We start from the raw sequence: 13528 nt of genomic DNA, 5'->3' as shown, positions 1-13528 counted from the left end.
GGATGCACTCACCAGATACTGGTAATTATAAAGCATTTCAATACAGACAATCTTTCTCCACTCTTCCCCTGCTTCTCTGATTATCTCCAACAGATGCCAGTAATGCACAACGAGGATTCCAGAAATATGTAAAAAGCAAAGGAATGTCCACATAGTGTGATCCCGTTTTACTTGTTTATTAATTCCAGAAAAACTAAAACAAATAACAAGTTATGCGTACCAAAATCACATCAAACAGAAGCATATAAATAAAGTGCACTGTGCCTTAATGGTTCCGGCCGCCGGAAAGGCTCGAAGTCATCCACTGTGTATACCGGCGGATACTTGGCTGCCTGGAGTGCACACGCTGTGGTGCAGATGTCACTTCTAGTAGGTCACGGTACTTTTGCGTTTCGTCATATCCTGACTCAGATGAAGTCCTGACATGATCACTTGATTTGACCTTCACGGTGATACCTCACATGCATGGTGCAATTGCTGTTTACATATGACACAGGACCAACACTTGTGTTCGCATTTGCATGTGAGCACGGGGGGACAGTGGTGTTTTTTTTTCTTGATTATTTATTTTGCTTTTTTTATTTTACTTTTACACTGTTCCTTTAATTTTTTTTTTATCATTTTTATTGTTATCACAGAGAATGTAAATATCTCCTATGATAGCAATAGGTAGTGATAGACCCAAAATATTGGGTCTATTAGACTCTAGATCTCTCCTCTGCCCTCAAAGCATCTGACCACACCAAGATCAGTGTGATAAGATGGTTTCCCAATTTCCCAATGGCGCTGTTTATATCCCATGAAACCAAAATCATGAAATGTTCGTAGCTTCTGGATTCTTAGGTCATAGAGAAGATCAGCTCTATGGTCAGCTAGTGGAGCCCCCGGCTGCATTATCAGGTTCCCCGGTGGGACAGGAGAGCCCGCGAAAACCAGCGAAGATGATGGGGGGGGAATGTTCCCTCCCACTGCTTGTAAAAGCAGTCTAGCGACTAATTAGGCACTAGGATTGCTTTTACATGAAAGCTGACCGCTGGCTGAAAAGAACGATACCAAGATGATACCAAAACCTGCAGGCATCATTCTGGTATAACAACTCAAAGTCCAGCAACATACCAGTACGTTGCTGGTCCTTGTTGGGCATATATTATAATGTTCTTTTTTTTCATGCAGCCTGTGGGCTGAACGAAAAAAAGATATTGATCAGTGGGTATGCCCACCATTAGTATACCGCCCTGCATCCACCCACTTCTAATGATGGGCATACATGCACCATTTTTTTTTAACTGTGGTGGTGAAATCACCTATTATAGCACTGGAGTCGCTGATTTATGTATCGTGAGAGCAAATGCTGTTACTGTCAAGATGAATAAATCAGTGCTGCAGCTGAATGGTGTACCTGAAAAGCAAACAGTGGTAACAATAAAACATTAACTCAATAAAACCACAATCTCTGCCAAAAAAAAGTAAAACATATATGCCGAAGCATAGGGACAATCTGTCCCTAATATTAGGGGCAAATCGCCCCTCCACCCCTGCCCCCATGCTTCAGCATATAAGCTCTTTTTTAAAATGTAACTGTTGGTGAAATCACCTCCTACAGCGCTGGAGTCACTGATTTATGTATCGTGACAGCAAATGATGTTGCTGTCAAGATAAATAAATCAGTGCTGCAGCTGAATGGCGTACCTGAAAACAAAATAATGATTAACAATAAAACACAGTAAACAGTAAAGTATAAAAGAATATCTGAAAAGCAAACATGATAAAATATAGTAAAAGTGCAGAACAATAGAGAGAGAACAATAGAGAGAGCGATAAGAGCAATAAAACAACAACTATTTTTGGCTTTTTTATTTTATATATTTATTTTTAAACTTTTTTAAAAAAAATTACACTATTTTTTGTAACTGTAATGCCTCGTACACACGATCAGACTTTCCATGGATTTTTGTTCGAAGGTTGTTGACTCCAACTTGTCTTGCATACACACGGTCACACAAATGTTGGCCAACAATTACAAACATAGTGACGTACAAGACGTACGTGATATCTCCATTACGAACGCTAGTTTCACATTCGTGGACTTTTGTCTGAGGGACTTGTGTACACACGATCGTAAAGTACGACATTTGTTGGTGGAAAATTTGAGAACCTGCTAGCCAACATGGCAGAGAGACCGACAACAAATGTTCGATGTAGCATTCACACGGTCGGACTTTCCGCCAACAAGCATTCGCTAGGAAGGATAGTTAGTGTTTTTGCATGCCTGTTGTACGTATATTTGTCAGTATTGTATTGTATTCCTATACTTGCAATAGTTTGTATGTAGAGCATGTTTATTTAGTAAAGGCACATTAATCCAATTAACAATCCAGACTAGACCTAGTTCCCATACCATTCAACCCATTAATTGCTAACACAACATACAAAAAAAACCAAGGAATTGAATTGTGGATGCACTGTGCTTTTAAATCTACCGCTTAGTGTTGACTATACTATTTTTTAAAACTCATCTTTACATTTGCTTCCCAAAAGATCAAAACACACAAACTCATGAGGTATTAGGTTGTATTTTGGCCCAAATATGTAAGCTTGCATCACATTATTAACCAATTTCCGACTGGGTTATAGCCAAAAGATGGCTACAGCATGGTTGTCTAGTTCTGGGAGGGCATCTATCGATGTCCTCCCAGTGCACCACCCCCCGTGTGCCTTGTGATTGTCGTGTTTGTCAGACACAGTTAGTCACAGATCGAGGTAAAGGGCAAATCACAGCAGCCCTTTACCATGTGATCAGCTGTGCCCATCCTAAAAAAAATGCAGGTTATCAGGAGTTTCTTTCCTCAGCGCTGTCAGTGTGTGAGGAAAGGAAAGCTGATATCGGGCATTTACACTGAAAATCAGGGCTCTGATCATCAGTGCCTTGATTATCAGTACAGCCACATCAGTGCCAATCAGTGCAGCATACCAATGTCAATTAGTGCTGCCTATCAAATCCCCCATCAGTGCCACCTATCAGTGCCCATCAGTGCCGCCTTATCAGTGCAGCCTCATCAGTAACCACCAGTGCAGTCTCATCAGGGCATATCAGTAGCCATCATTGTACCTTATACGTGCCCATCAGTGCAGCCTCATTAGTGCCCATCAGTGAAGTCTATAAATGCCCATCAGTGCAGTCTATAAGTGCACATCAGTGCAGCCTCATCAGTGCACATAAGTGAAGAAGTTAAATTACTTATGTAGCACTGACCCCCAAAGGAGCTGCTAATTTGAATTGGGCCTGCACTCTTCAGAGAAACCCCCCTTCAGCGTAACTCTATCCCCTTGGCACAGCTGTGGTGCAATAATACATTACAATATAAACAGTATAAGATACCTGTATCTATCCCTCAGGATCCTCTGGCTCCACCTGGTGGGGAAGGACAGTATGCCACACAATTGTACTCTTAACCAGAAATACTTTTACTGAAAGTATAACAAGTAAGTGGTTACATGGATCGCATTGTCGTTCCAACGTAGAACGTCAGTACAGCATGAACAAACAGTCAAATACAATAAGCAATATACAAGTGTGTTATTATCTAGACCTGGGAGCTCCCCTTACTTAAATTTTATGTGAGGCTTCACTTAAAGTACTTTCTCCTTTATCTTCATTCTCTGCTGACTGGATCCAGCCTTCCGCTACTCCAACAAGTGTCTCCGAACCTCGCCAATCCGATCACCAGGTCTCAGGTTCCGTCAACTCACCTCGCAAACAGTCCGGTTTGCAGTCCGTAGTGACTTTCTGTCTATTTGTCTGAGGATCCTCCTCGCAGCTCCGCACAGGCAGGCAGCGTAGTCCCAAGAGACCAAATATGGCCGCTGCAGTCCCTTTTATACCCTACCCAACATGCACTGCATATCAGAGTTTTCATGGGTAGGTCACACAGACTCCTTGGTAACAAAGGTCAAACCTTTTAGCAAAACAAACAGTACTTCCTATGAAAGCCTTTGTGTTTATAATCCCCATATCTTGTGCGTTACCAGATTTAGTCAATAGATGGCTCCAAACACTGAGCTCAATGTCCACAGATTTAACATTGACATATACATAACCACGTTAATAAACGAATATGGCCCCGTTACACTTATTTGCAAAATTGTATGATAAAAACTAAGAAAACATTTTATTTTCAAAATGTTCAATCTTTTTTCATTTAATTAGCAAAAAATAAAACCTCAATGGTAATTATACCAGCAAAAGAAAGCTCTATCTATCTTAAAAATATATATAAAAATTTAATTTGGGTACAGTGTTGCATGACTGCCCAATTGTCATTCAAAGTGCGACAGCTCTGAAAGCTGAAAATTGGCCAGGGGGGTGAAAGTGCCTAGTAGACAAGTGGTTAACCCCTTGCCGACTGGCTCATGATGATATACATTGGCAGAATGGCATGGACAGACATATTAACGTACCTGTGCGTTGCCCTTTAAGATGCGGCATTGTGGGCGCACGTGCACGTAACCGGTCGCGAGCTCTGTGAGTGTGATCACGGGTCCCGTGGACTCAATGTCCACGGGGATACCCACGATCATCTCAAAGAGAGGAAGAACGGGGAAATGCTAATGTAAACATTTTTAATCGCACTGATCGCTGTATAAATGTGAATGGTCCCAAAATAGCGCCAACAGTGTCCGATCTATCCGCCATAATGTTGCAGTCACGATGATCGCCGCCATTACTATTAAAAAAAATGATTAATAAAAATGCCGTAAAACTATCCCCTATTTTGTAGATGCTATAACTTTTATGCAAACCAATCAATAAACACTTATTGTGATTTTTTTTTACCAAAAATATGTTGAAGAATAGGTATTGGCCTAAATGAGGTAAAAAAAAGTTTCTTTATATATTTTTTGGGGATATTTATTATAGCAAAAAGTAGAAAATATTGAGCTTTTTTTCAAAATTTTCGCTTTTTTTTTGTTTATAGTACAAAAAATAAAAACCACAGAGGTGATCAAATACCACCAAAATAAAGCTCTATTTGTGGGGAAAAAGGACATCAATTTTGTTTGGGAGCCACGTTGCACGACCACGCAATTGTCAGTTAAAGCGACACAGTGCCGAATCGCAAAAAAGGCTTTTGACAAGGTAGTGCTTGCCACTCCTACTCTCTAATGATCCAGATTATGAATGGGTCATTTCAGACGATACATCGGATGATACATTTTTTAAAATTATTTTTAATGACATAAAACAAGAAAATCACATACAAATCTAACATCTAGGCTGGTAACCCTAGAGCCATATGGGCCCCAGCATAGGGCTTTAGATACCAACTGATGAGTCTATTAACATAACACAATGGGGGTTATTTACGAAAGGCAAATGCACTTTGCACTGCAAGTGTACTTGAAAGTGCACTTTGAAGGGCAGTCACTGTAGATCTGAGGGGAAGATCTGACATGAGTGGAAGCTCTGCTGATTTTATCATCCAATCATGTGCAAGCTAAAATTCTGTTTTTTATTTTCCTTGCATGTCCCCCTCAGATCTACAGCGACTTTAATTCCAAGTACACTTTCAGTGCACTTTCAAGTGCACTTGCAGTGCAAATTGGATTTTCCCCCAAATTGGATAACCCCCATTGCATTCAAGAGGGGACCACACAAATGCACCCCTTTTGAAATTACTGACCAAAAGGTGAAGGCCATCAGAATAAATACATTTGCACAGAGATTATGTGTAACTTGCCTGCTCCTAGTATATGTTTCTTATGTTAATTAACTTTAGACTCCTTTCCAGTTTACCATAGATCAAGTGAAATCTTACCAGGCCAAATAGTGTATTTGCTATGAATCTGTACTGTCCCACTAGCAATTACATAGTCAGGTTGAAAAAAGACACAAGAGCCTCAGTAAGCACATGTTTTGTAGTCTGCACACCAAGTGAGCAAATGCTGTATCACAAACTCTAAAATCTGCTTAGAAGTAGCTGAGGATCAGATTAATGTCTCCTGCATTAACCTCATGTATCTGATCTCACTTATTGAAAGCACATTTTATACAGTTTGGAAAACTGTGCATGCATTGACATTTTCCATGCACTGAACTTGCTTGTGAAAGTACAAACACTATTTTTTCTAGAATTATCTCTGATTTTGGAATTGCTGTGCTGTGATTGACTGTTTCATTTTCTTTCAAATGCCCATGGACTCAGAGATATCCAATGAGATTTACTGTGAGCAATCAAGTCGACATTAGAAAATCAGCTTGCACTATTAGTTAAACCATATCTCAAACTAATTATGACAGCAGCAAGTCTGAACCTTTAACAGGTAACCACAAATTTACCAATACTAAGATCTTGCACCACAATACTGATGTTTATCAGTGTGTGGATTGTGTAACTATTGATTCAAAATCACTGTCTATTTCAGTAGATACTACAGAGTTACTCAGTTAATCAGTTTCAAACTCAAGCTAGTCCTATCATTAATGAAACTACATCTGGCAAACTGCAAAACAGTAATGTCCTTTTGTGTAGGGGGATCTCATGGAATGCCCCAAAGACTTTGATCCTTCATTCCTACAAACGAGACCTAACCTAAGCTGCAATTCAGCTGCAGAGCTATCTACCAAGGTCCAAATTTGCATGGCTGACAGCTCAGTGTCCCAGAAATGTTGCTAGCAGTCAGCGACCTAAGAAATATATCCAAGTCTTCTACCTATTCTTCAAAGAAGTACATTCACCACTTCACAGTTTAAAAGCAGAGCCTCCTGCAGGCAGAATCATCCAGGATTCTTTCAGATAAATAAGAAAACATGATTTGCCATCTATGCAGGAGTGACTTGATGCCTTCAAAGACTGTTCAGGTATCAAGATTTCAACATCAAAGATCCCAAAATGAATCAAATGTTTTTGGACTTGTGTATGTATGTATATATTGCATGTTCTCCCTTTCTTATTTTTCACATCCAAGGACAAGTCATTTTTTTATGGACTTATACAGTAATTGTCATATATTATAGTTAAAATTTAAAGATTTCAGTCTGAGAGTTTTTTGTCCCACCAACCATATATTTTGCTGTGATTGCATTGAGCTGTATCAGGTTTTTATTCATATATTGGAAAGCACCTAGCCTGGGAAATAAGTTAGCCCAGAATATACCCAATCCACCCAAAAAGATGTGTACCTTTTTAAATCAAATAGGATTTTTTTTTCTTATGGAAGGTATAATGCATACAAAACTGTAAAAAATAGAATTAAAAAAAGTACCTCCTTTAAGTCCATTAGCACTGGTAAAGAATATAAATGTAATACATTTTTTACCTGCCAAAGTGACCATGTTATGTACTTGTTGTGTTGTCCTTGTGGGACCGAGTACACGGGGCACACTATGAGAAAATTAGGGGGCAGAATCCATGAACACATTAATAATATTAGGAAAGGCTTTTCATAGCACAGTTGTCCAATCATTTTAAACGTTATCATAATAGAGATCCAGTATTACTGACTTTTTGTGGTATTGATTAGATTGAACGGCATTGGAGGTGTGGCAATACGAAATAAAACAAAATGGATTTTTAATTAAATACTCTGAATCCTGCAGGTTTCAATTTAGATATAGATCTGAATTGTTTTATTTCAAATTTTTAGTGTTGTAAGTTTGTTTAATATTTTTTAATAATATTGTGTTTTGCACTGGATGGCCCTTTAATTTATTCCTTATTAGAGTTAGTATAGTTTTTCCTTTAGATGTTTTACCCATTTTAGGCCACTAGATGTCCTCACTATGGTGTCCTTTTATGAAGCAGTGAAATCTATTCACTGCTTCATTCTCCGGCATTCACAGAGGAGATCTTTCTCCTCTGTATGCCAGTTTATAAAGCGGAGTAGATCGCTTCACCCTTGGAGGAGTGAAGCGATCTACAAACGCTTCTAACACTGGAGAACGGCCCCTAATACTCCAATCTCGTGAGACTTTACAAGATTACAGTACTAGAAATTCACAGATACACAGAGATGTCAATTTATTAAGCAGTGATAAATTATCACAGCTCAATACACTGACACACGGTGTGATTAATGTTAGTAAAATAAAGAGTCCCCCTACATAATATATACATGTATACACACACACACATTATATATACACATGTATATACACACACATATATATATATATATATATATATATATATATATATATATATATATATAATGTGTGTGTGTGTGTATGTATATATATGTATACACATAAATATGACAAGGGGACATGGTTACAGTGTTGGGGGGTCTGAACGAGGCATAAGGAAGTTAATTATCTTCCTCTTTCATCCTCAGATCCCCCCACATTCCCTCTTCACTCCCCGATTCTCCACCTCTGAGCTGGGGAATCGGGGATTGTGAATTCTGACACAGATCGCAATTGAAGCGCTCAGATTGCAGCTTCATAAACTGTCCGTTACTGTGTCATTCAATGAGGATTCTCAGTGTGTGGAAATAATCGGCGGGAGAACAAGTTCAAGCACTTCTCCCCCGATTATCTCTTATTCATAAACTGTTTATGGGCTGTGATCAGCGGCGATCCTCTGGATCACTGCTGATCACTGCTTCATAAACAGACACCTATATATGTTAATTTAACTCTAATGTTTGGCCACTAAATGTCCTAACTATATATGGTAATTCAAATCAAATTTTTGGCTACTAAATGTTCTCACTAATATTAGACCAAAATGAATATACAAATATATTTTTATATACTTTATTTTTAATTATTTATAATTTCACAAATGATTAAGGTTTTAATTAGTTTAATCATCATAGAGATGTAGTAAGGGGTTTGGATTCACTTCAGATATAGGATGGTCCTGGTTTTGATTCGATTAAAAGGAGCAAGATGGCGGGGGTGATGCGAAAATATGGGAGGTGATGAGTATGTGACCCCTGATGTTAGACGTTGCTGACAAAACACATTGGACCAGTCTTCTGTGACACACACTTCCGGTGTTTGGAGCGCAGGTAGAGATCAAATTTTACTGATGTAAGTGCAATTTTAAAAAAAATTTGAGAAATGTTTGATAATACTAAACTATGAGAGATAGTAATATCATCCTAGCTGGGCCCTCTCTGTTTTCTTTAATGTCCCCTTAGTCCCTTAGTCAATGTTAGATATTACAGAAATGTATTGTCTTATTTAACTTCAAAGGACTGGAAAAACATCCTCTGTACTTTTCTGTACAGAGGAAGATTTATATTTAACAGGGTGGAGTTCAGCAGCTCAGGCATAAGGAAAGGTGAATATTTACTGTCTCATTTGGATTTGTTTTGTTTTTTGTTTTTTTTATGTGAAAGAGAAGTACATCAGATATGCCAAGCAAAATTCCCATATCATTACATAATGCCTGTAGGCAGGTTTAGCTTTCATGTGATTAGTGGTTCACTTTGCAGCACTATTTGCACAAACATACATGGAAGAAGTCTTAAAGGAGGAGGACCAAAGCTCTTTTGGCCCAACTTCTCCTGGGGATCACAGGAGTGTACTTCATTCTGCACTCCTGTGACCCATGATCAGCCAACAATGGGCTAAAGCCAACCTGGATCTTGGACCAGCAGCTGGCTCAGGCCGCGTACACACGGGCGGACTGTTCGCCCAACTTTGTCCGCTGAACAGTGTTTGGGCGGACAGTCCGCTCGTGTGTGGGCTTTCAGCGGACAGTTTCAGCGGACAGTTTGACGGACAAGGTTTTTCGGAATTTCCGAAAAACTGTCCGCTGAAACCTTGTTTCAGCGAACAGTCCGCTCGTGTGTAGGCTTGTTCGTCAAACAAAGTTGCGCGCATGCTCAGAAAGGATTTTCACGCCGAAAGCTATAATGCAGTGTATAGGACGTCGTATTTTTCGTCCCGTCGTACGTGCCGTTCACGTCATCGTGCACGGTTTCAGCAAACTGTTCGTCCGTCGTGTGTGGCCATGTCCGTCCATGCTAAGTTTGAGCGGACTGTTTGCCGAAACTGTTTGACGGACAAAGTTGGGCGAACAGTCCGCGCGTGTGTACGCGGCCTCAGTCTCTTAGCACACCACTGGGAGCCTGAACCAGCCGCTCCTGCTCCCTTCACAGTATGGTGCTTCAGTGAAAGTTGGAAGGGAAGAATAGAGAGAAGGTGACTGACAGTCACAGGTTCTCCTCACTAAAGACTGAAAACTGAGTGGTCAGCGGCCTTTGATCGCTCAGTTCTCACAATGCTGCATCCACCTAGATGAGTATAGATGTTTTTTTTTTTTTTTTTAATACCCTGCACTTCTCTTGTAACTGTAATCCCATAATCCCATCTCATTTCCAAAGTAAAACAAAACTTTTAGGTAAGCCAGAATAATTCTGGAACCAAGTGCTGTGCCCTAATAAAAACAAACTTTTTGGATACAGTCGCAAAAGATATGCATGAATAAAAACAGACAAAACATTTTAAGAACACTATGCCAACTATTAAACATGAGGGTGTACAACAAGTGGCTTAAGAAATATTGCAGAGGTGAAGGGGAAATGGATAAGTATCAACAAATTCTGGATATTAATATCCTAAAGTTAGCCAAGAGATCATAGCTAGACATATGGGGGAGATTGCAATCACAGCTTAAAATATACATCACCTCAAAATCAACAATGAGTGTAGGTGTACAATAGTGTAGCTACAACACATCGGTGTGTTTTTGCAAATTTTTGATGCATTTTCATGCTGCAGCATTTTTTTGTAGGGGAAGGATACTTCCCCATACACAGATGCTACTCATTAAGGAGCTGACACCCGCAAACATCCTAACAAACAACTTATCTGTGTCCGCTGAGGATTTCCATGCTGGCCATTTGTGGTTAAAGATGTCTCTGGATGTCCCCACCTCCTTTTCCGTATTTGGTCAATAGACATCATCGGATGACCACTCCTCTTTGTTTACTTTAGCAACTTGGGGAAGTGAAGTGTCATTCAGCACTGGGCACGCAATGGAAGCAGTTGGTTCTCTGCGGAAGGCTTTTTTGTCACTGTATAAGTTAGTTCTTCATGATTGGGGTGGACCTACATCACTGGATGACAAGATTGACAATGAATATACATCAAGGGACGTTTTTTTTAAATAAAATTGTTAAAGGGTGCTTACAGATTCTGATAAGCCCCCTGCTCACAGGCTAACCACTGGTCCAGGGTTGTGGGGAAGAGGCCATTGTCCTCATCAACATGGTGACAAAGTGCTTTCCCAGAGGGACCCCCCGGCAAAGTAGCTACCCATGTTGAGAGCATGTGGCCTGGTATGGTTCAGAAGGGGGGCACACGCTTTTCCCCCCCTTCCAGGTCTCTCAGTCTACATGCTGGGATTAGGGTCTGGTATGAATTTTGGAAGGGGACTCCACGCTGCTCTATTTTGTAAAATTTGCCTCAGGGGCCTGGTATGGCAGGGTGTCCATGCTTTTCTGGAGCATGGACTTCCTGCAGAAGAGGCCAACTGTATTGCAGATATGATACAGATTAGTAAGCAGATTGGTTTGCCCAGTAAAGAATACCTATAAAGGGGGTCAGCAACTCGTCCATGGGGGGCAGGTGACGCGTTGATCGCTTCCTTTGGTTCTCAACCTCAGAACCAGTAGGGGAAGGAAAGCGAGGATGGCATTAAATGGAACCATTGGCTACATTTTCCTTCATGCAGCAGCTAAAAGCCGGCAAAGCCTGCTTCTCCTCCTCTCCTCACCCACATTCAGCTGCTGTAGAGAGGAAAAAACAGCCATTGGTTACACTAAATGCTGCCCCTGCCGACCATCCTCTTCAGGTTCCTCTTCCCGGTGTTGTCCAGTCCCCCTTGTGCTCCCTTGCCCCCCCCAGGGGATGATTTCAGGATAAAGAGAAGGGAAGGGGTCATTAAATGTGTGATTTCTCTGCCCCTTCCTTTCCTGAATTAACATAGTCAGTGATCAGTACTGTGTTTAATATCCATCAGTTTTGAGAATGAACAGGAAGTTGCTCAGCACAGAGCACTTCCCATTCATTCACTGTCTAGCGCAGCTGAAGCTGCAGAAAAAGGGACTGGGGTATCACTGGGGAATCCCTAAAAAAAATTGTTCAATAAAAAGCTACCGACACCACCCACTGCCCTACTGACACTATCCGTTGCTCTGCTAATACTGTCCACACTCTGTTCACTGCCCTACTGGAACGGACCGCTGCTCTACTAACTGTCCACTGTTAAGGTAGTCCAAATTTATATTTTTACAGTTTATATTTTTATTTTTCCTTACTATTTTATTAGGCCTTGCTATGCCATTTCTAATGGGAGTGGTTTCATAATTACCAATCGGCTGCTGAACTTGCAGGGCTCTAATGAGGAAATATGCAGAGTCTGCATCCCTACCTGCATCTTGTTGCAGGGGATGCCTGATGTTGGACTTGTATCTTAGTGTAGATTTCTGGGAAAATCAGTGAGCCAATCACACAAGCAGGAAATCATATTTCTGGGGGGCATTCTGTATACATTATGTGTACAGAACACCTCAAGGTAGCCATATTGCCTTGCATTTTATAGAAAATTACAGAGATTGAAAAGGAAAGGTAATTTTTATTAACATTCATTTGCAATATGTATACGCTGTATTATGTTTTTATTTTATTTGCTATTTTATTTAGTCACAAAAATGGAGTTACCCTTTAACCGGCCTCTGCCTAAGCTTGTCCTATTCTCGGTATGCTTAGCTAAGACTGGGACAAGGGTTGAGCTTTGTTGCAATAGCTCAGTGTTTCCTGAAAAGTGTACCAGAATATATTATGACTTCATAAATGTATATATATAATATATAATGTTGGCAGGTATACAGCTGATCTATTGTGGGTGCAATTTGAGAGTCACTACATTGCTTCCCGCCGTTGTTTTCCAGATGCACGTTTACAGCAGTAACAAAGTTCTCACAAATGACTGGAGATTGTTTTTCTTACATATGTTCGCATACAGTATATGTGTTCTTAGTGCACCGATAAACCTACTAAATATGTGATCCTCACAGGTCAGCATTAACATGCTTTTTTTTATGTTTTCATTGGTTACTAAGTCCATTTTATGTAGTAGCTGTAATAGAATGTCTGCTTGTTAAGCAAATATTTGCATCTCTGTCCATGAATGTGTTAACACATTTCCTTGTCTGTTGATAAATGATCCCAAACATGTTCATTGCTTGTGCATGAGCTTTTTAGGCATACCAGCTCTGCTGTACCCTTATCAGAGGACCTACTTCATTGTTAAGCTGGGCAGTTATTCTTCATTCAATTACAACGTAATGTGGCGTGATCAGCCCTACTCTGCCCAGCAACACATTAACCCCTGTTGTGGTTTGTTGGATCTTGCAATGCTTCATGGGCACAATATGTATTCCATCATATACATATCAGCATTAATATAGAGGACTATATAATATATACAGCAGACTTCGTGAATTTTTATCTTTAACCCTGTGATCTTCAACATGGAGGTCACAAACAAAAGATCTATTTTGTTTCAATATA

The sequence above is a fragment of the Lithobates pipiens genome, unplaced genomic scaffold, assembly GCF_037356315.1.
Source record: "Lithobates pipiens isolate NorthernLeopardFrog02 unplaced genomic scaffold, aLitPip1_a1.2 Scaffold_22, whole genome shotgun sequence".
NCBI classification, from domain to species: Eukaryota; Metazoa; Chordata; class Amphibia; order Anura; family Ranidae; genus Lithobates; species Lithobates pipiens.
This window is presented reverse-complemented; position numbering follows the sequence as displayed.